The sequence below is a fragment of the Bubalus kerabau genome, chromosome 3, assembly GCF_029407905.1.
Source record: "Bubalus kerabau isolate K-KA32 ecotype Philippines breed swamp buffalo chromosome 3, PCC_UOA_SB_1v2, whole genome shotgun sequence".
NCBI classification, from domain to species: Eukaryota; Metazoa; Chordata; class Mammalia; order Artiodactyla; family Bovidae; genus Bubalus; species Bubalus kerabau.
In genome coordinates, this window is record NC_073626.1 from 103,603,899 (window position 1) to 103,626,107 (window position 22,209).

At 38.6% G+C, this 22,209-nt stretch overlaps 1 pseudogene; it reads right to left on the reverse strand.

Annotated features, from left to right (window-relative positions):
• Window positions 1-6,904: 6,904 nt before the first annotated feature.
• On the reverse strand, window positions 6,905-21,899 carry LOC129647289 (calcium-binding mitochondrial carrier protein SCaMC-3-like; annotated as a pseudogene).
• Window positions 21,900-22,209: the final 310 nt, after the last annotated feature.

The following is a 22,209-nucleotide window of genomic DNA, read 5'->3' on the forward strand; positions in this document are numbered from 1 at the left end:
CAATGCAGTGGACTTTTTTTTCTTTCTGCTAATTCTGTTGTCCCTTTAATTGTTCTTAAGCTCACCTAGGTTCTACATAGTAGCTTTGATGGTCTCACTTGGCTACACACAAGTACTTACTCATGCCCAGTTAGATACAAAATAACCTATCAGATTAAAAGGGAATGGACTTAACAGTTTAAAAGTGCAACCCATATATGACGTGCAGATACAGTTGATTAGTTCTGTAAAAGGTGACAACCAGCAAGAATATGCAAATGTTAAAACTAGTAGTTCTGAAGTTTTATTGCACAGAAATTGTATATTAAAATTTCATGTAAATGTAGATTCTTCTTCCCAATCCTAAGGGATTTCAATTCAGAAATTTTGAGCCTACTGGGATTCTGCTTTTCCACAGGTTCCAAAGATTATTAGGACTTGGCACATGACCAGGCTTGAAATAGTCTGTTCGGTTTTCAGTTTTTGTATTAAAGTTATTTGGTGCAAACTCATTGTAAATTGTAATATTATTGACAAAGTGGTATTTCAACATTCAGAAAATGAAGATCATGGCATCCGGCCCCATCTCTTCATGGGAAATAGATGGGGAAACAGTGGAAACAGTGTCAGACTTTATTTTTCTGGGCTCCAAAATCACTGCCGATAGTGACTGCAGCCATGAAATTCAAAGACGCTTACTCCTTGGAAGGAAAGTTATGACCAACCTAGATAGCATATTCAAAAGCAGAGACATTACTTTGCCAACAAAGGTTCATCTAGTCAAGGCTATGGTTTTTCCTGTGGTCATGTATGGATGTGAGAGTTGGACTGTGAAGAAGGCTGAGCGCTGAAGAATTGATGCTTTTGAACTGTGGTGTTGGAGAAGACTCTTGAGAGTCCCTTGGACTACAAGGAGATCCAACCCATCCATTCTAAAGGAGATCAGCCCTGGGATTTCTTTGAAAGGAATGATGCTAAAACTGAATCTCCAGTACTTTGGCCACCTCATGTGAAGAGCTGACTCATTGGAAAAGACTCTGATGCTGGGTGGGATTGGGGGCAAGAGGAGAAGGGACAACAGAGGATGAGATGGCTGGATGGCATCACTGACTCGATGGACGTGAGTCTGAGTGAACTCCAGGAGTTGGTGATGGACAGGGAGGCCTGGGGTGCTGCGATTCATGGGGTTGCAAAGAGCTGGACATGACTGAGTGACTGATCTGATCTGATGCAGAATGAGAGCTAATATGTGTTCCTTTTCATTTATTTAATAAGGAATGTTCAAGTTCACATTCGTAATTCCCAGAAGACAGAAAAAATTATTTTTCGGTGATTTTTCTATACATTTTACCATTTTGTTTTTTATAGGCAAGCCTAGCACACACTATATACATGGGCCAAGGTGCTACTCAGTATTAGAAAAAAAATCAACTTGGAAATTAAATCAAACAATTTTGTGATTGACAGTTGTGGCAGATTTTCTTCATCCTTATAAAGTTTTAAAATTCTTTGAATTTTAATGAAAGCCAATTTTATTTTAGGCATACTTGAGAAGCATCATATTTTTAATTTTTAATTATTTTTATTTTAAATTGAAATAGTTATTGATATAATTCACATGCATTTGTAAGAGATTGAATTAGAAGATCCTGAACCCAGGGCTGCTGCATTGCAGGCAAATTCTTTACAGTTCAAGCCACCAAGGAAGCCCAAATATTTACCTAGTTTCCCCCAATGGTGGCATCTTACAAATTTATAGTAACACACTGTAACCAGGAGATAGATATTGGTACAGTTCACAGGTTTTCAGATTTCCCCACTTGATCTGTGTTTGTTTGTATGTGTGCATGATATTTTTTAGTAGTATCCCATTATTATATACTTTCTCACTTTTGACACTTTGTACTACTTTTCTTTTATAATAAAATCAGAGAATATAAACTAACTTAAAAGAACATATGAGAAATCAGCACCCAACTCTAATAATCAGGGTGAAATCCAGTTGTATAGTCATTATATGTTTCTTCTTCTTCCTTTTCCCTCAGAGGAAAACACCACCCCATATTCAATACTTTAATTAATATTTTACTACATAGATAGTGAAGGAAAGGAAGCCATGGTCTGCTGAAGTCCATGGAGTCACAATGAGTCAGACACGACTTAGTGACTGAACAACAACAACATATATTCATATATAGTTAGATACAAGCAATATATGTTAAAGTTTTTGAAGTGTCAGACTCGGGACAAATGGTATCAAAAAGTACCTATAGCATCTGAATGTAAGCATAACATACTGTATGTTCCTTTTGTTGAGCCTTGAAATCATTTTCATTTAACCATGATTATAGTAGAATGGAGAAGGCAATGGCACCCCACTCCAGTACTCTTGCCTGGAAAATCCCATGGATGGAGAAGCCTGGTAGGCTGCAGTCCATGGGGTCGTGAAGAGTCGGACACGACTGAGCGACTTCACTTTCACTTTTCACTTTCATGCATTGGAGAAGGAAATGGCAACCCACTCCAGTGTTCTTGCCTGGAGAATCCCAGGGATGGGGGAGCCTGGTGGGCTGCCGTCTATGGGGTCGCACAGAGTCGGACATGACTGAAGCGACTTAGCAGCAGCAGCAGCAGCATAGCAGAGAATGCAATGAACATTCCCATTCATGAGTGGATGTTGAGGAGTTTCTCAGAATAGTAGTGGACTTTTCAGATACTAGGTTAAGTGAAAGTCACTCAGTTGTGTCCGACTCTTTGTGACCTCATGGAGGATACAGTCCATGAATTCTCCAGGCCAGAATACTGGAGTGGGTAACCTTTCCCTTCTCCAGGGATCTTCCCAACCCAGGGATCAAACCCAGGTCTCCCGCATTGCAAGCAGATTTTTCACCAGCTGAGCCACAAGGGAAGCCCGCTAGGGTAAGGGCATGGTCAACTTTCCTGAATATTAGTAAATAGTTCTTTCTATTGGCTGCACATTTACAGTTAGTAGAAGTATATTGGAGTTCTTCTATATCATTGCACTAACTTTTAAATTCTTTTTCTGTAAGATAGGCCCTATACTTTTGCATTCAGTCAGTTCAGTTGCTCAGTTGTGTCTGACTCTTTGTGACCCCATGGACTGCAGCACACCAGGCTTCCCTGTCAATTACCAAGTCCTGGAGCTTGCTCGAACTCATGTCCATTGAGATGGTGATGCCATTCAACCATCTCATCTCAATCCTTCTCCTCCTGCCTTCAATGTTTCCCAGCATCAGATTCTTTACCAGTCAGTTTTTCGCACTAGGTGGCCAAAGTATTGGACGTTTAACTTCAACATCAGTCCTTCCAATGAATATTCAGGATTGATTTCCTTTAGGATTGATTGATTGACTGGTTTGATCTCCTTGCAGTCCAATGGACTCTGAAGAGTCTTTTCCAACACCACAATACCAGTTTTGCATTAGAAAACCTCAATTTCCTCACATAAAATTTTTTGAAATTTGTATAAAATCTGTTCTTTGGTTAATAATACTGTATCACTTATAAATTTCCTGTTTTTTTTACAACATAGTATTTCCTTATATTCTCAGAATTGTATTAGAGGTTTCAAGCTTCATTCAAATTTTTTTAAATCACTAAGATAAGAAATTTTCTAGATTTTAGCAGTAATACTAGATGCCAAAATACATGGAAGTATATCAAAGTTTTCAGTAAACATAAATAAGAAATCTAGCTGTCTATTCACACTAAGTCAAACAAGTGGAATCAAAATGTCATAAATATTTTAGCTAGGAAAAATTTACTAATTTCTAACATATATTAAACATGCTATATATATATATACACACACACACACACACACACAAGCTTTTTTGCTATGCTTCATAAAGGCTTGAGAAAGAACAACAACAACAAAAAACAGATGGAGAAATTGGAAAATATAAGCTAAATGAAATGAATATGAAATAGAAAAAGTGAAACAAACTAGATAAAAGTAAAAGTCCATGACATAATCCAGTTGTTTTTAAACATGGCTGCTCATTGGAAACACATCTAGAGCTTTGGAGAAGAAAGCAATACCTGGGCATTTTGAGAACTGGATATTGAAACTCCAGCTAAAAATCTTAACTTATCTACTTAAAAAATAATAATTATATACTGGACATATAAAATAGAAAACCTCAATTCTCACATTTGTAAAATAATACTATCTACTTCACAAGCTGTGATTAGTTCTAAATATGAAAATCCATATGAAAGCACTTGGCATAGTTTCTGGCACCCAAAAGAAATTCAAACATTTTATATCAAAATGTGAAAAAGTACTTGGAGAAGGCAATGGCACCCCACTTTAGTACTCTCACCTGGAAAATCCCATGGACGGAGGAGCCTGGTGGGCTACAGTTCATGGGGTCGCGAAGAGTCGAACACGACTGAGTGACTTCACTTTGACTTTTCACTTTCATGCATTGGCGAAGGAAACGGCAACCCACTCCAGTGTTCTTGCCTGGAGAATCCCAGGGATGGGGGAGCCTGGTAGGCTGCCGTCTATGGGGTCGCACAGACTTGGACACGACTGAAGTGATTTAGCAGTAGCAGTGAAAAAGTACAAAGTGTTCTGCTTTAAACTGGATCAATCAAGATATCTCCTTAGGTGATATTTTTTGTTGTTGTTGTTAAATCTCTCAGTCATGTCCAACTCTTTGTGACCTCATGAATTGCAGCATTCCAGGCTTCCCTGTCCTTCACTAGCTCCCGGAGCTTGTTCAAACTCATATCCATTGAATTGGTGATGCCTTCCAACCATCTCATACTCTGTCATTCCCTTCTCCTCCTGCCCTCAATCTTTCCCATCTTCAGAGTCTATTTCAATGAGTTGGCTCTTCTCATCGGGTGGCCAAAGTATTGGAGCTTCAACTTTAGCATCAGTCCTTTCAATGAATAATGAATCCCATGAACAGTATGAAAGGGTGATATCTTTGGTGTTAATTAATTAAAACCCCTTTTATTGGTGTTGATGGTTAAACGTGATATTTAATAACAACAGGCTCATGCAATCTAGTACTGCTTCTGGCTGTTCTCAGACCCTAAGACTATTGTAAATAGTGCAGGAGGCCCAAGAGACTCTGATTCAATCCCTGGATCAAGAAGATCCCCTGGAGAAGGAAATGGCAGTTGGCTTCAGTATCTTGCCTGGAAAATTCCACAGACAGAGGAATAAATAATACTCTTCCAACCACCTAAAAGTCTTTAACCTAGTCCTACCTTAGTAAACATGAGATTGTCAGACTGTCAGAATTATAAAAGTGCAATGACCTTGTGAGCATCCAGAAGAGGTGGTCCCCTAACAGAAGACTTCAGGCAAATAGATGGAAAGGCAAGGATAATTGAATGAGTTTTGAGGTTACCTTGAGATTCCAGAATCCTCTTATATCCTGAGGACATGCCAAGGACATAGTTTCTGGGGACAAATTTGGTTTGATCTATAGTCACATTTTGGCTATCTAGGATTGCCTTTGTTGAGCAGAGTGTACATCCATTGAAGAGAGAAATAGACCTCCAGCAGAATGAATGCCTGGCTGTGAATGTGAGGTTCCTGAATAGGGTTTAATAGCTCAAACTATTATAATGATTAGGAATCTAGTATATTTTCAAAGATGAACAATAGTATCTTTGCTCAAATATTAGCAGACTTCATCAGAGCAAATTTTTCTGGAAGTAGTCAGCAGAAAAATAAGCAGACAATAATGCTGTTGAGAGAATGGCCTCTGAAATCAGAAAGCTGTGCCAGATACCAGTTGTGTGATCTTGGAAAAGTTATGTAATCCCTTTGTCAGTTTTCTCATCTTTAACAGTATTTACTGTTAAATTTACATAAATGTGAGTTTATTACAAGGATCAAGTAGGATATTTTATCAAAACAAAAAAATATGCATGGTAAATTTTAACTTATCCACCAGAAAGGCCTCCTGAAAGGGAATGTCTAAACTATATAGAATTTCAGTCCACAAGGAGTAATTCCATGCTGACTTGGAAGTAACAAAAGCTAGAGAGAAACCAACCAAGCCACATTAGACTTCAAAAAAACTCAATCAAGTGTGTGAGACTAAGTGTGACAGAATGGACAAAGTGAAGTTTTATGCATTCAGAATTTTAAAACCTCAGAAAGAATGAGAGAAACTCCCAACTGCCAAGACCAGTTATTTGGAGGTGATCAGCCAGCCAGGTTCCTGGAACAAAACAAAAAGCACCCACTTCTGGGGTTTTAAAGAGACTTTTTTATTGTGGTATCTTTGCTTTATAATGTTGTGTTCTTTTCTGCTGTACAACAAAGTTAATCAGTTATATGTGTACATATATCACCACTTTTTTGGATTTCATTCCATTTAGGTCATTACAGAGTATTAAGAAGAGTTCCTTGTGCTATAGAATAGGCTCTCAAGTTATATCTTTTTTATACATATTAATGTATATATGTCAATCCCAATTTCCCCAATTATCCCAAACATCCTTTCCCCACTTAGTGTCCATGTTGTTTTCTACATCCATGTCTCTATTTCTACCTCACAAACAGGTTCATTGGTACAATTTTTTCTAGAATCTGCACATATGCATTAATATACAATATTTGTTTTTCTCTTTCTGACAGATTTTACTTTATATGACACTCTCTAGGTCTGTCCACATCTACAGATGACCCAGTTTCATTCTTTAATGGTTGAGTGATACTCTGTTGTGTGTGTATATGTGTGTGTGTGTGTGTGTGTGTGTGTGTGTGTGTGTGTCAGTTGCTCGGTTGTGTCACAGCCTTTTGCGACGCCATGAACTGTAGCCTGACAGGCTCCTTTGTCCATGGAATTCTCCAGTAGAGAATACTGGAGTAGGTTGCCATTTCCTTCTCTAAGGCATCTTCCTGATCCAGGGATCGAACGCGGGTCTCCTCTTAGATGGCCAGGTCAATGCCCGCGTAGGGGATGATGCCCAGAACCCATTGGTCAGGTAAGCTATTGTAGAAGGCGCGGGGCCCTTCTCACTCCAGAACCCGCCACTCACAGTCCAGCAGCCTCTTTTACTGGCCCGTCAGGCAAAGGGTCAGCCGCGTCTTCAGTACCTCCACGGGGTAGATGATGGTTTGGGATGTGGCGCCAGCCAGGGAGCCAGCCACAAAGCACTCTTGCACGTGCAGTGTCTCCTGTTGCCCGCTTGATCTGCTCATAGGCCATGAACTTGATGGCCGACTCAGGTACAATCTTGAGCACGTTAATCCTGTTGCCACGCCACAGGGAGCGCAGGCCCCTCTCTTGGATCATGCTCCTTCCAGAGGCCCCCCCGGGATGTTCAGCCGGTTGGTTTTGGAGGCGTGGATCTGCATGAAGACCATGAGATGGTCCAGAGGGGCTGTGCCTCTATGGGACATGGCACCTGCCACCACGTCTGCCACCAGCTGCTTCCACCATGCCCCAGTCAGCTTCTCCTGCTCCAAGAACTCATCCGGGATGGTCAGGCACTCGCCAATATCAAGGACCATGGAATGCTTCCAGAAATACAGCACATCTTCCACGTTCTCCAGCGAATGCAACAGGAACTTGTCACGCCACTCCTGCTCATCAATGGTCATGGTGCTATCACGTGTCTATGCTGTGCAGGATTTTCTCTGTCTGCTCCAGCTAGATGGAAATGCCCAGGGCTTGGAAACTCTGCTGGATCTCAGAGACGTTGAAATGATCATCCTGATTGCTGTCCAGACTGGAACAGAAGTAGAAGGCGTTGTCCCTGCTCCTGCAGGTAGAGGATAAATTCCTCTAGGTCAAGGCCATCATCTGGGTCAGCGTCATCCTCAGGGGAGATGCCCTGTTGGGCACCATGGTCCGGGTGGCCCCCGCCCAGGCAGGCCAGTCCCTGGAGCAACTTGCGGATGTCCACACGATCATGCTTATTACTGTCCAGCTCCTTGAAGAGAAGACCCCAGCCCTTTTGCCGCTCCCCATCCCTCCCTACATGGCGCCTGGCCGCGGAGGGAAGGGAGGCTCAGTGGCGGCCTCAGCTGCTGCTTGACGGCTTCCCCTCCCCTCCCTCTCCTGGGGCCCTGCCAGCCTCAGCACTGCCTGCTGGGCCCTGGCACTTGTAGAAGGCAGTGACTGTACACACACACACACACACACACACACACACCTCCTTTATCCATTCATTTGATGGACATTTAGGTTGCTTCCACTGTAAATAGTGCTGCAGTGAACTACGGAGGTTCCTTAAAAAGTGAAAATTGAATTATCATATGACCCATCAATCCCACTTCTGGGCATATACCCAGAGAAAACCAAAATTTAAAAGGAGACTTTATTGAAGGAGATATTTACAGTGGTATAAGTAAAGTTAAAGAAATTCACAAAGAATGGGAACAGGAAGAGAGTAATGAGAATGAGAAACCATTGCTATCCCTGGGGTGAAGAGGCAAGGGAGGGACGGATGTTTTCAGAGCTTAGGGAGAACTAAAGCCTCCAGAAACAAAGGCCTGATGGAAGCTGTGGCTGAAAAACAGCTCCTCAGAATTCCAGTTTAAAAATCACCTTGAGTTACTGTTAAATAGAAAGTTCTGGTTATGTCTCTCTATAATGTTTAAGCCCAGATTCTGCAGTTTTAACAAGACCTCGAGTGATTCCTGTGCTATTGGGGTTCCATCCTTGGGCCATACTGTAAGAAGAAAGAATATAGAGAAACTTAATCACTGCCACATCCAAGACATATAAGCAGTGAAGCATCTAGCTCCCTGGCGGCCCAGATGTTAAAGAGTCTGCCTGCAATGTGGGAGACCCAGGTGATCCAGGAGATCCTCTGGAGAAGGAAATGGCAATCCACTCCAATACTCTTGCCTGGGAAATCCTATGTATGGAGGAGCCTGGCAAACTACAGTCCACAGGGTCACAAAGAGTCGGACTTAACTGAGCGACTTCACTTCACTGTCATCACTTCGCTTCTGCAGTTTTAACAAGACCTCAAGTGATTCCCATGCTATTGGGGTTCCATTCTTGGGGCATGCTATAAGAAGCAAGGACACAGAGAAACTTAGTAACTGCCACATCCAGGGCATATCAGCAGAGAAGCATCTGAAAAAGAAGTGTTCCTTGTCCATGTGTTAATAGCTGATGAACCTTTTCCTCCTCTACCCTATGGAAACTGTATATAGGGTAGAAGTTCCTGATGTAAATTGGATTCAGAGTAGATGAGATCAAAAATCCCTTTTCTTTACATAATACTATACTATAAAACTCATTTACCCAAAAGTAAAATTAGATTTAGGGAAGTGAACAGAACATAAAGGAAAACATGATTTCAAATGCAGTTTTATTTATTTATTTATTTATTTTTATTTTTTATTTTTTTATTTTTATTTTTAATTTTATTTTATTTTTAAATTTTACATAATTGTATTAGTTTTGCCAAATATCAAAATAAATCTGCCACAGGTATACATGTGTTCCCCATCCTGAACCCTCCTCCCTCCTCCCTCCCCACACCATCCCCCTAGGTCGTCCCAGTGCACCAGCCCAAGCATCCAGTATCGTGCATCAAACCTGGATCAGCAACTCGTTTCATACATGATATTTTACATGTTTCAATGCCATTCTCCCAAATCATCCCACCCTCTCCCTCTCCCACTGAGTCCATAAGACTGTTCTATACATCAGTGTCTCTTTTGCTGTCTAGTACACAGGGTTATTGTTACCATCTTTCTAAATTCCATATATATGCTTTAGTATACTGTATTGGTGTTTTTCTTTCTGGCTTACTTCACTCTGTATAATAGGCTCCAGTTTCATCCACCTCATTAGAACTAATTCAAATGTATTCTTTTTAATGGCTGAGTAATACTCCATTGTGTATATGTACCACAGCTTTCTTATCCATTCATCTGCTGATGGACATCTAGGTTGCTTCCATGTCCTGGCTATTATAAACAGTGCTGCGATGAATATTGGGGTACACGTGTCTCTTTCCCTTCCGATTTCCTCAGTGTGTATGCCCAGCAGTGGGATTGCTGGATCATAAGGCAGTTCTATTTCCAGTTTTTTAAGGAATCTCCACACTGTTCTCCATAGTGGCTGTACTAGTTTGCATTCCCACCAACAGTGTAAGAGGGTTCCCTTTTCTCCACACCCTCTCCAGCATTTATTACTTGTAGACTTTTGGATCTCAGCCATTCTGACTGGCGTGAAATGGTACCTCATAGTGGTTTTGATTTGCATTTCTCTGATAATGAGTGATGTTGAGCATCTGTTCATGTGTTTGTTAGCCATCTGTATGTCTTCTTTGGAGAAATGTCTATTTAGTTCTTTGGCCCATTTTTTGATTGGGTCATTTATTTTTCTGGAATTGAGCTGTAGGAGTTGCTTGTATATTCTCGAGATTAGTTGTTTGTCAGTTGCTTCATTTGCTATTATCTTCTCCCATTCTGAAGGCTGTCTTTTCACCTTGCTAATAGTTTCCTTTGATGTGCAGAAGCTTTTAAGGTTAATTAGGTCCCATTTGTTTATTTTTGCTTTTATTTCCAATATTCTGGGAGGTGGGTCATAGAGGATCCTGCTGTGATGTATGTCAGAGAGTGTTTTGCCTATGTTCTCCTCTAGGAGTTTTATAGTTTCTGGTCTTACGTTGAGATCTTTAATCCATTTTGAGTTTATTTTTGTGTATGGTGTTAGAAACTGTTCTAGTTTCATTCTTTTATAAGTGGTTGACCAGATTTCCCAGCACCACTTGTTAAAGAGATTGTCTTTAATCCATTGTATATTCTTGCCTCCTTTGTCCAAGATAAGGTGTCCATATGTGCGTGGATTTATCTCTGGGCTTTCTATTTTGTTCCATTGATCTATATTTCTGTCTTTGTGCCAGTACCATACTGTCTTGATAACTGTGGCTTTGTAGTAGAGCCTGAAGTCAGGTAGGTCGATTCCTCCAGTTCCATTCTTCTTTCTCAAGATCGCTTTGGCTATTCGAGGTTTTTTGTATTTCCATACAAATTGTGAAATTATTTGTTCTAGCTCTGTGAAGAATACTGTTGGTAGCTTGATAGGGATTGCATTGAATCTATAAATTGCTTTGGGTAGTATACTCATTTTCACTATATTGATTCTTCCAATCCATGAACATGGTATATTTCTCCATCTGTTAGTGTCCTCTTTGATTTCTTTCACCAGTGTTTTATAGTTTTCTATATATAGATCTTTAGTTTCTTTAGGTAGATATATTCCTAAGTATTTTATTCTTTCCGTTGCAATGGTGAATGGAATTGTTTCCTTAATTTCTTTTTCTGTTTTCTCATTATTAGTGTATAGGAATGCAAGGGGTTTCTGTGTGTTGATTTTATATTCTGCAACTTTACTATAGTCATTGATTAGTTCTAGTAATTTTCTGGTGGAGTCTTTAGGGTTTTCTATGTAGAGGATCATGTCATCTGCAAATAGTGAGAGCTTTACTTCTTTTCCAATTTGGATTCCTTTGATTTCTTTTTCTGCTCTGATTGCTGTGGCCAAAACTTCCAAAACTATGTTGAATAGTAATGGTGAAAGTGGGCACCCTTGTCTTGTTCCTGACTTTAGAGGAAATGCTTGCAATTTTTCACCATTGAGGATAATGTTTGCTGTGGGTTTGTCATATATAGCTTTTATTATGTTGAGGTATGTTCCTTCTATTCCTGCTTTCTGGAGAGTTTTTTTTTTTTTTATCATAAATGGTTGTTGAATTTTGTCAAAGGCTTTCTCTGCATCTATTGAGATAATCATATGGTTTTTATTTTTCAATTTGTTAATGTGGTGTATTACATTGATTGATTTGTGGATATTGAAGAATCCTTGCATCCCTGGGATAAAGCCCACTTGGTCATGGTATATGATCTTTTTAATGTGTTCTTGGATTCTGATTGCTAGAATTTTGTTAAGGATTTTTGCATCTATGTTCATCAGTGATATTGGCCTGTAGTTTTCTTTTTTTGTGGGATCTTTGTCAGGTTTTGGTATTAGGGTGATGGTGGCGTCATAGAATGAGTTTGGAAGTTTACCATCCTCTGCAATTTTCTGGCAGAGTTTGAGCAGGATAGGTGTTAGCTCTTCTCTAAATTTTTGGTAGAATTCAGCTGTGAAGCCGTCTGGACCTGGGCTTTTGTTTGCTGGAAGATTTTTGATTACAGTTTCAATTTCCGTGCTTGTGATGGGTCTGTTAAGATTTTCTATTTCTTCCTGGTCGAATTTTGGAAAGTTGTACTTTTCTAAGAATTTGTCCATTTCTTCCACGTTGTCCATTTTATTGGCATATAATTGTTGATAGTACTCTCTTATGATCCTTTGTATTTCTGTGTTGTCTGTTGTGATCTCTCCATTTTCATTTCTAATTTTATTGATTTGATTTTTCTCCCTTTGTTTCTTGATGAGTCTGGCTAATGGTTTGTCAATTTTATTTATCCTTTCAAAAAACCCGCTTTTGGTTTTGTTGATTTTTGCTATGATCTCTTTTGTTTCTTTTGCATTTATTTCTGCCCTAAGTTTTAAGATTTCTTTCCTTCTACTAACCCTGGGGTTCTTCATTTCTTCCTTTTCTAGTTGCTTTAGGTGTAGAGTTAGGTTATTTATTTGACTTTTTTCTTGTTTCTTGAGGTGTGCCTGTATTGCTATGAACTTTCCCCTTAGGACTGCTTTTACCATGTCCCACAGGTTTTGGGTTGTTGTGTTTTCATTTTCATTCGTTTCTATGCAAATTTTGATTTCTTTTTTGATTTCTTCTGTGATTTGTTGGTTATTCAGCAGCATGCTGTTCAGCCTCCATATGTTGGAATTTTTAATAGTTTTTTTCCTGTAATTGAGATCTAATCTTACTGCATTGTGGTCAGAAAAGATGCTTGGAATGATTTCTATTTTTTTGAATTTACCAAGGCTAGCTTTATGGCCCAGGATGTGATCTATCCTGGAGAAGGTTCCATGTGCGCTTGAGAAAAAGGTGAAATTCATTGTTTTGGGATGAAATGTCCTATAGATATCAATTAGGTCTAACTGGTCTATTGTATCATTTAAAGTTTGTGTTTCCTTGTTAATTTTCTGTTTAGTTGATCTATCCATAGGTGTGGGTGGGGTATTAAAGTCTCCCACTATTATTGTGTTATTGTTCATTTCTCCTTTCATACTTGTTAGTATTTGTCTTATATACTGCGGTGCTCCCGTGTTGGGTGCATATATATTTATAATTGTTATATCTTCTTCTTGGATTGATCCTTTGATCATTATGTAGTGACCTTCTTTGTCTCTTTTCACAGCCTTTGTTTTAAAGTCTATTTTATCTGATAAAATACAGTGCCATGAAATAAGCATCCTGTCTTCAAAACTTACTACATTAGGTTTAGAGAAATAATGGAAAATATACATACCAAAATACTGTAGCACCTATTTCTGGATAATAGAATACAAGAGATTTGTATTTTCCTCTTGTTTAAATCTTTTTTTTTTTTAACTGTTTCTATACTCAACATGTATTATAGCAAAAACAATATAAATTTAAAAAATGGACAAATATAGATATTTGATAATATTTAAATTCAAAAGTTGCTTTCTACATATAGTTCTAAGTGACAGATACCTCTAATATTTTGAGAAAAATATTTAAAACATGAATCATTATATTACTCACATGTGTAAAGCTTCTAGAGTATCATAGTAAAATAAACTTTTGTACCATAAATAAATCATCAAAGTTGAGATTGAAAGCTTCTATAGAGAAAATGAGTTGCTGGAGAAACAAACACAATGCATCACTTATTACAGATGATTCTTTACCTGATCAGGCAAATGTGGGTGTCACTATGTCCATAGAATAGAGGAGAAAAAGACCATGAGCTATCACATGTACAAAAGAAAAGCTGTTTTATTTCTGCCTGTGGGATTGTCCTATGATTTAACATTTGGCTCTGTTCTTCCCAATCCCTCATCCCAATAAGACAGTACTTTTTATAGCTTTAACAGTCATTTTTTTTTTTTTTTTAAGGCTACCCACTCCAGTATTCTTGGGCTTCCCTTGTGGCTCAGCTGGTAAAAAAAAATTGCCTGCAATGAGGGAGACTTGGGTTTGATCCCTGGGTTTGGAGGATCCCCCGGAGAAGGGAAAGGCTACCCACTCGAGTACTCTGGCCTGGAGAATTCCATGGATTGTACAGACTGTGGGGTCACAAAGAGTTGGACATGACTGAGCGATTTTCACTTTCATTTCCAGAACTTTTTTTTTTCATTTCATATATGATATTATACATGTTTCAATGCCATTCTCTTTTGACATAGCTTCCAAGTTTCTTTAACATTTCTGAGAATTTTGATATGGTTCTTCTGTTAATATCTACCATTCAAAGTAAAGGGATGGTCGAGGAGGGCCAAGGAAGTTACAGAAAGTTTATATATATGTATCAAAGAAAGAGTCCACTGTATCTCCTATTTTCTTATGTGGGAAATATGCATAAGTGAGATTAAATCTGAATAAATACAGGAGAGTCAGAAAGTCATTCTTAATGTCAATATCTTCAAAGTCTTGAGAGAAAATTATTTTCTCTCAAACTTAGGATCTTATATATAGTCAAACTGGCATTAAAATGACATGGCAAAGCATTTTCCAGAAAAGTGAAGATTCAGAAAATTTCCCTGCCTAAAGCTGTGCCTGAAAGAAATTCTAAAACTGGTATTCCAGCAAACTAATTAAAAAAAAAATTGAAAGATATGGAACTTAAGAAAGAAAGTTGAGAGAAAACTAGCAAAGAGTAAATACATAGCTAAGAATAATTTGTGTCATGAAAGTGAAAGTGTTAGTCATTCAGTCGTGTCCAACTCTTTACTACTCCATGGACTGTAGCCTGCCAGGCTCCTCTGTCTATGGAATTCTCCAGGCAAAAAAACTTGAGTAGGGTGCTATTCCTTTCTCCAGGGGATCTTCCTGACCCAGGGACTGAACTTAGTTCTCCTTAATTGCAGACAGACTCTTTACCATCTGAGCCACCAGGGAAGCATACAGAATTATAAAATTATTATTTCAGTAACAATATCTCTTCTCCCAGCTGTAGATACTGGGAAGGGCTCTTTCCTTGCTTCCCAGTAGCACTTCCTTGGCCTCTACCTCAATTGCCTAATCACTGTGCTACATTAATAAATACCATGGTAATACTACAATTGGTGTATCTAAAACTAAATTCATCATTTCATAATAAATTTCATCACTCCTACTGAGTTCAATATTTTCTTCTGACTTAGTCTAAGATCTTTAAGATAGCAGATGACTGCTGATTGCTTTCTATTTTGTAGTATTTCTAAGAATTTCTCCACAGGAAAGATGTGATTCCAATTATTGGTCAAAAGACATTACAACCTAAGACAGTGTGGTGTCAGGCACCCATGAAAATACATATATTTTTCTTTTCTGGTAAAGGAAATCTGAACATTTGTACCTACCAGTACTCTACTTGAGGTAACTGTAGAATGAGAGAGCCAACCATTGTATTTCTCTGTCTGACCTTCCCCAAGTTCCACTCCTGTGTAGGAACCTTAGAAGTTCTGTCTCTAAACTGATTATTGGGATTTCCACAGGGACATCATATTATGAACTAGCTCCTGATTGTGGAATATAAATCTCCTCCTATTTTCCTCTGGTGGCTCATTATGACGCTGCTTCCTATTAACTAAAGGGATCACACCAGTGTCTGCATAGGTTTCCAATGTACTGCTTAAACTCACAGAAGCCAAGCAAAGGCTGCTGTTGCCTAAGGCCAGAATCTTGGGTACCTTTGCCAATAACACATTTTCTCTAGTGTTGGTCCTAAAGAGATCACTGCCATCGCCAGCCTAGCTACTGCAGGCATCTGTACCTCAGCCATCTGCAATTGCCATGCTTGCTTTAGCCATAAGACTTCCACCAGTGGTGAGACAGTGCTCTCAGAGTCCAAGGGAGTGATAGAGTAATGAGATTTATTCATTTATTCTACTCTTTCCTGAAGAGTCAGGCCTGAGTGCACAGGAGATAGGCCAGTGGAGACAGGGGTGAGGCCATATTATTTCTCTATGAAGCACTCTTGGTGAACACAGTCATCTTGTTTTTTGCACCAGTTCCACTCTCTTTCCCTCCATGTCCCTATACCCACAATTCAAACAGTTCATCCAAACTGACTATAAACAGCCCATTTGACCCAGCCTTCAGATGAGTGCAGATCTCCTTGAAATCTAAAATTATGTTCAAGCTGAATCTCTACCAAAAAAAAAGAAAAAGAGGGGAAAAGGACATTTAGAAAATTATTTCTGTTCTATCTGCTTTGTATTTCAGAAACTGCTCTCAAAATAAGTTCGAAAAGAATAAAAAAGGAAGAAACAGACGCAAATGCTAGTGATATGCTGAAAATAGTAAAAACAACAACAACAAAACCAAAAAAACAAACGAACAAAAAAACCTGATGATCATACATACATTAACTTTATAATAGTATTTACGAAATGGTAAGATAAAGCAGCTACAAGGCATGCTGCCAGCAGGCTGCACAGCGCTGATTTCTGCAGTGCCCATGAGTCTGTGCAGCAAATCTTTGGGAAAGAGAATGGTGGGGTCTAATGTTAGCAGCGGTGGAGCAGCCCCCTAGGGAAGGCCTATATAGATAACACAATAATAACTGCAGGGTGGACACCAGAGGTTACATGGCTGTTCGCTGCATTTGAGAAATCAATTAGGTAGGCCACTGAGAAGTTTAAACTGAAAAGAGAGTTATTTGATATTTTAGTAGAGAAACTCACTAGGATATATGAAGTAGAGTTTAAGAAAAATGATATTGAGGAAAAATATTATTTTAGTATGAGTATACTCATTCATATGAGTGAGTATATACATATACTCATATACTAGGAAACAGATTGTTAGAAATTTTAGGAGGAACTGAGGCAAATGCTTATATAAAAATGGCTTAAAGAATACTTTTTTAAAAATAATAAAAATGATGGATCAGGAATTAGAAGATTTAGAACTGAAATCAAATTATTTTTCTCTGAGAATATCAGTAGTTTTCAGAACTGCAGTTCTTGAATAAAAATTTCTCTAAGTTGGATCTTGGGAGAGGTTGAAGAAGTGATCGTAAGAATAATTGTCAAAGAGCAGCCTTTTTACTGAATAACTCGTGCTTCCTTTGAGGTTTTTTTTTTTTTTTTTCCCCTTCATCTGTAAGGAAAAGAATATCTAATTTTCGGATATGATTTTAGATTAAACAATGTACCTAAAACCACGTAGAGCTTCCCAGGTGGTGCTAGTGGTAAGGAACCCACCTGACAATGCAGGAGACTTAAAAGGTACGGGTTCATTTCCTGGCTCGGGAAGATTCCTTGAAGGAGAGCATGGCAACCCACTCCAGTATTCTTGCCTAGAGAATCCCATGGACAGATGAGCCTGGTGTTGCTACAGCCCATTGGGTCACAAAGAGGCTGACTGAAGCGACTTAGCATGCAAAACCAAATAAAATCACCTAACACTGATTTCTATTTGAGAACATCTATGCACTAAAATGACTTCCCTCCTAGCTCAGGTGGTTAAAAAAAAAAAAAAGAAAAAAAATCACTTGCAATGCAGGAGACCTGGGTTCAATCCCTGGGTTGTGAAGATCCCTTGGAGAAAGAAATGACTACCCACTCCAGTATTCTTGCCTGGAATATCCCATGGACAGAGAAGCTTGGCAGGCTACAGTCCATGGGGTCATAAGTGTTGGACACGATGCAACTTAGTGACTAAACCACTACCACTATGCACTAAAAATACAATGGGTTTTTATTTTTAAATTATTTTCCCAAGTTAGTATGTGAGAAGTTTCAAACCTATAGGAAAGTTGAAAGAATGGTACAGTAAACTGTGCAAACTCTTCACCAAAATTCTTCAATTTTTAACATTTGCTTATATCCATATTCCTTTAACTCTATTCTGTTATAACTAAAATACCTTAGGATGCATCCATCTCCTAGAATAAGAATATTTTTCTACATAACCACATGTTAAAATACTCTAGAAATTTAACATTGATCTTATTATTTAAAATGGATCCCATATTTAATTTTTCCCCATCACAATAATAATATCCTTTGTAACTTTGTTAATTGTTTCTTTGTATTTTCAGTTTTTTACTTTGTTTTTATTCCAAAAAGCAGTCAAGGATCATACACAGCATTTATTGGTTCCCAGCATTTTCCAATGGAATTGCTATATGGCACTAGTGGTAAAGAATCCACCTGCCAATGCAATAGACATGGGTTTGATCCCTAGTTTGGGAAGATCCCCTGGAGGAGGAAATGGCAGCCCACTCCAGGAAGCTTACCTGGAAAATTCCACAGACAGAGGACCTTGGCAGGCTATAGTCCCTAGGGTCACAAAGAGACACGACTGAGCACAGAGTGCATAAATAATAATTTCATTTCCAAATTACTAACACTGATTTTTTAAGTCTCTAAGCCCACTTTCTCTCAATTTGGATTATCTGATTGTTTCCTCATGATTAGATTCTAGTTACAAATAGGAATTTTGGATTTTGGTTGGATAATGCATTCTTAGATATTGTGTACTTCTCAGTCCTTCAACCATGGAGAGAAATATGTTTGTCCCATTATCAGGGAGACTGAATGATTTCAGGTGATGCTAGATTTCTCAATTATAAAGTTATTTTTGTTAAGGCAAGTTCATGTGCCAGATGCACAGAGAGACTAAACAAACTGAAATTCTGAAGTTTGGAGCAGAGAAAGTTAATTGCAGGCCATGCAAGGAAATGGGTGACTCTTGCCCTAAAAAGTCATGAACTCCCCAAAGGGTTTCAGCAAAGTACTTTTTTTTTTTTTTTGGCTGCACTGGGTCTTTGTTGCTATGCAGGAGCTTTCTCTAGGTGCGGTGTGCAGGCTTCCCATTGTGGTAGTTTCTCATGTTGCCCAGCAAGGGCTCTAGGGCGTGTGGGCTTCAGTAGTTGCAGCTCCTGAACTCTGGAGCACAGAATTAGTAGTGGCTGACAGGCTTTGTTGTTCCTCCGCATGTAGAATCTTCCTGAACCAGAGCCTGAACAGATTTCCCCTGCCTGGCACTTTTAAAAGCCAGGTGAGGGGAGGTGGGTCACAGGGTCTATGATCAGCTTGTGCACAATTCTCTGATTGGCTGGTGGTGAAGTCGCAGTGAGGTGTCACAGGGCTTAGCATTCTCAGTCTTTAGGCTTCCAGGAAGCCTGGGGCTATGTGTTCAGGGTCATCAAGTTATTAACATCTTCCAGTGGGGGCAGGAGTTCAAGGCTGCAAAACAACTCAAGAAATTTGCATCACATACTATAATCTGGGTACTTCAGAAAAGAGCTAAAGCAGAGAATGTGGGGAAGGCCTGTCCTGGGAAGACCCCCTTAAGGTCCTTCTCGGTTACACCTTTGCCTTTTCTAAGCATTAAGCAGTATATGGCTATGATAATATGTTTTTCATAAAAAGGGTACTACTGCAAAACTCTTTAAAAGACAATTTTTAAAAATACTCAAAACATGAAGCAAGTCAGTTTAAATATTATCTCTTACTCTCATTTCCATCCTCCCAGCTGAATAAATGTAATCTTTTTAGCCCTAATCTCTTGATATACTAGGGAACACTATAAATGCCAAGGTAGTCTCTTGCATAGAGATACTAGAAATTGGAATGAAAGTATTTTCTGTATATAGGAGGTGAAATCTTGTTTAAAATTTATCTTTCTAAACAAATACATTTGTGAGTTCTTGAATATTTATTTTCAGAAATGATTCAAAGTGTTGGTGCTGGAGGTGAGAGAAGCTGGCAGCTGCAGCTCTATTTCAAGGTCCTTTGGGATGGGTAATGCTGTGGTCATGACACAGAAACACAACTTTCCCAGCCCCACTTCCTTCAATTACATGAAACTGGAGCCTGTTTTATATCTCTTTGACTGACTGAAAGTCCCACTAATGTCAACACCATACCCCCAACCCACACACATGATCCTTAGAAAATAATAAGACAATCCACATCTTTCTGCTGAACCTCAATTTTTTTTTTCTGCTGGCTGATGGCAATAGCCTGTAACTCTACCTCAATCCTTTTTCTTAAAAAAAAAAAAAAAAAAACCACTAAATGCTGCCTGTTATTGGTAATTTACCAAATGTTTCCATCTCTCTTTTCTTCCTTTTCCTTCCTACTCTATCAATGACTCAAATGCACATCTAAAAGTAAATTAAATGTATATTCCATATATATTTTAAATTATAGAATATTCCTCACTTAGTGTATTATATTATAAAGCTAATTTAAATATATGAATATCAAAACTGGAGAAATTAATGTCAATAGTTTTCAAAGATTTTTATTGAAATATAATTGACATATAGCACTGTATTGGTTTCAGGTATGCAATATGATTTGCCATTTGTATATATAGTAAAATGATCAGCACAGTAAGACCAGTTAACATCAGTATCCATCACCCTACATAGTTATAACTTTTCCCTGTGATGAGAAATTTTAAGATCTACTTTCTTAGCAGTATTAATAACTATAGTCACCATGTTGTACATTGTGTATTTGATCACCTTCACACATTTTTCCTACTCATTCTCTCCCTTTCCTTGTTGATCTCATATCACTTTAATAGATTTAAATGGATTTATCTTGTTTCTTTTGAGATAAAAATAGACATGGGTCTTAAATATGGGCTTCAGTTTCCAACAGGCTAGGATCCTACCTACTCCATCCAGCCTTATCTTTTACTGTCTGTCTCATACACCTATCCGTCTTCCAGTTTCTTGAATAGGTGTTGCTCTCTCCTACTACAGGGATTTTACACATTTTATTTTATCTTCTGGAATATATTTTCTTCTCATTTTCTTCTGCTTCCTATTCTCATCTGGATAAATGGACTCTAAATTTCTTGTTATAGATTTTTTTAATAATTACATATCCAAGATTTTAGTTAATTAATTAACTAATGGAGACATTAGTAAGATATTGTAACTAGTTCAAAAGAGATTTCAAAGAACACACCAAACACACATGTATATATACACACGTATGTGCTGTATGTACTAGTTGTCTCAGTCTTGTCCGACTCTTTGAGACTCTATGAACTGTAGCCCAGGCTTCCTTGGTAGCTCAGCTGATAAAGAATCCAAGTGCAATGCAGGACACCCTGGTTTGCTTCCTGAGTCGGGAAGTTCCCTTGGAGAAGGGATAGGCTACACACTCTAGTATTCTTGTGCTTCCCTTGGTGGCTCAGATGATAAAGAATCCACCTGCAATGTGGGAGACCTCGGTTTGATCCCTGGGTTGGGAAGATTCCTGGAGGAGGGCATGGCAACCCACTCCAGTATTCTTGCCTGGAGAATCCCTATGGACAGAGGAGCCTGGCAGGCTGCAGTCCATGGGGTCTCAAAGAGTCAGACATGACTGAGTGACTAAGCTCAGCACAACATAGTGGACTGTAACCCAGATATGGAACATGCCTCTCTTAAGTCTCCTGCATTGATAGGCAGTTTCTTTATCACTAGCGCTACCTGGGAAACCCATACATACTTCTACATGTGTGTGTTTGAGTGTGTGTTGTGTTGTGAGTGTTGTGTGTTTTGCTGTTTGCACATGCGTATTTATGGAGAGAGGCAGGCAATGAAGAATGCTGAGATGAGTTTCTAAAATTAGGTAAAGGTGATCAGTATCCACAGGGCAACCATCAGTTGTATTCTACTGGATGAAATATGTCTGTATTTCTATGGACAAGAACCATTTGCATTATAATATGTGTTCTACAACTTATTAAACTGTGAAATGGCTCAAATATAATGAAAAATGTAGATAATCTAGAGTGGTGCTCTGGTCATGACTTCCAGTGATCTTTTATGCCTCTTTCCAAGTCTCACCATTTTCCTCAATCATCTCCTCCATCATGATCATAAAATCTCAAAGCTTACTTCTCCTAGTTATAACATTAAGATATTGAGATTACTGAAGTCATAAAGTAAATTCTCTTTGAAAGTTTTCATAAGGGATCTTAGATCAGATTTTTAAAAGCCTGTATAATTTACTTTCCCAAGGGAATAATACTAAGCCTAAGAAACTCCACCAGATTTCTCTAGCCATACATGTAAATTTTGATGAATGCCTTCCTTTGCTATGTCAGCAAATTTACTAATTTTCATGTCCTACATGACTTTCTTAATTCCTGTAAGGCTGGGACCTGGTAAGCTGGGTACCA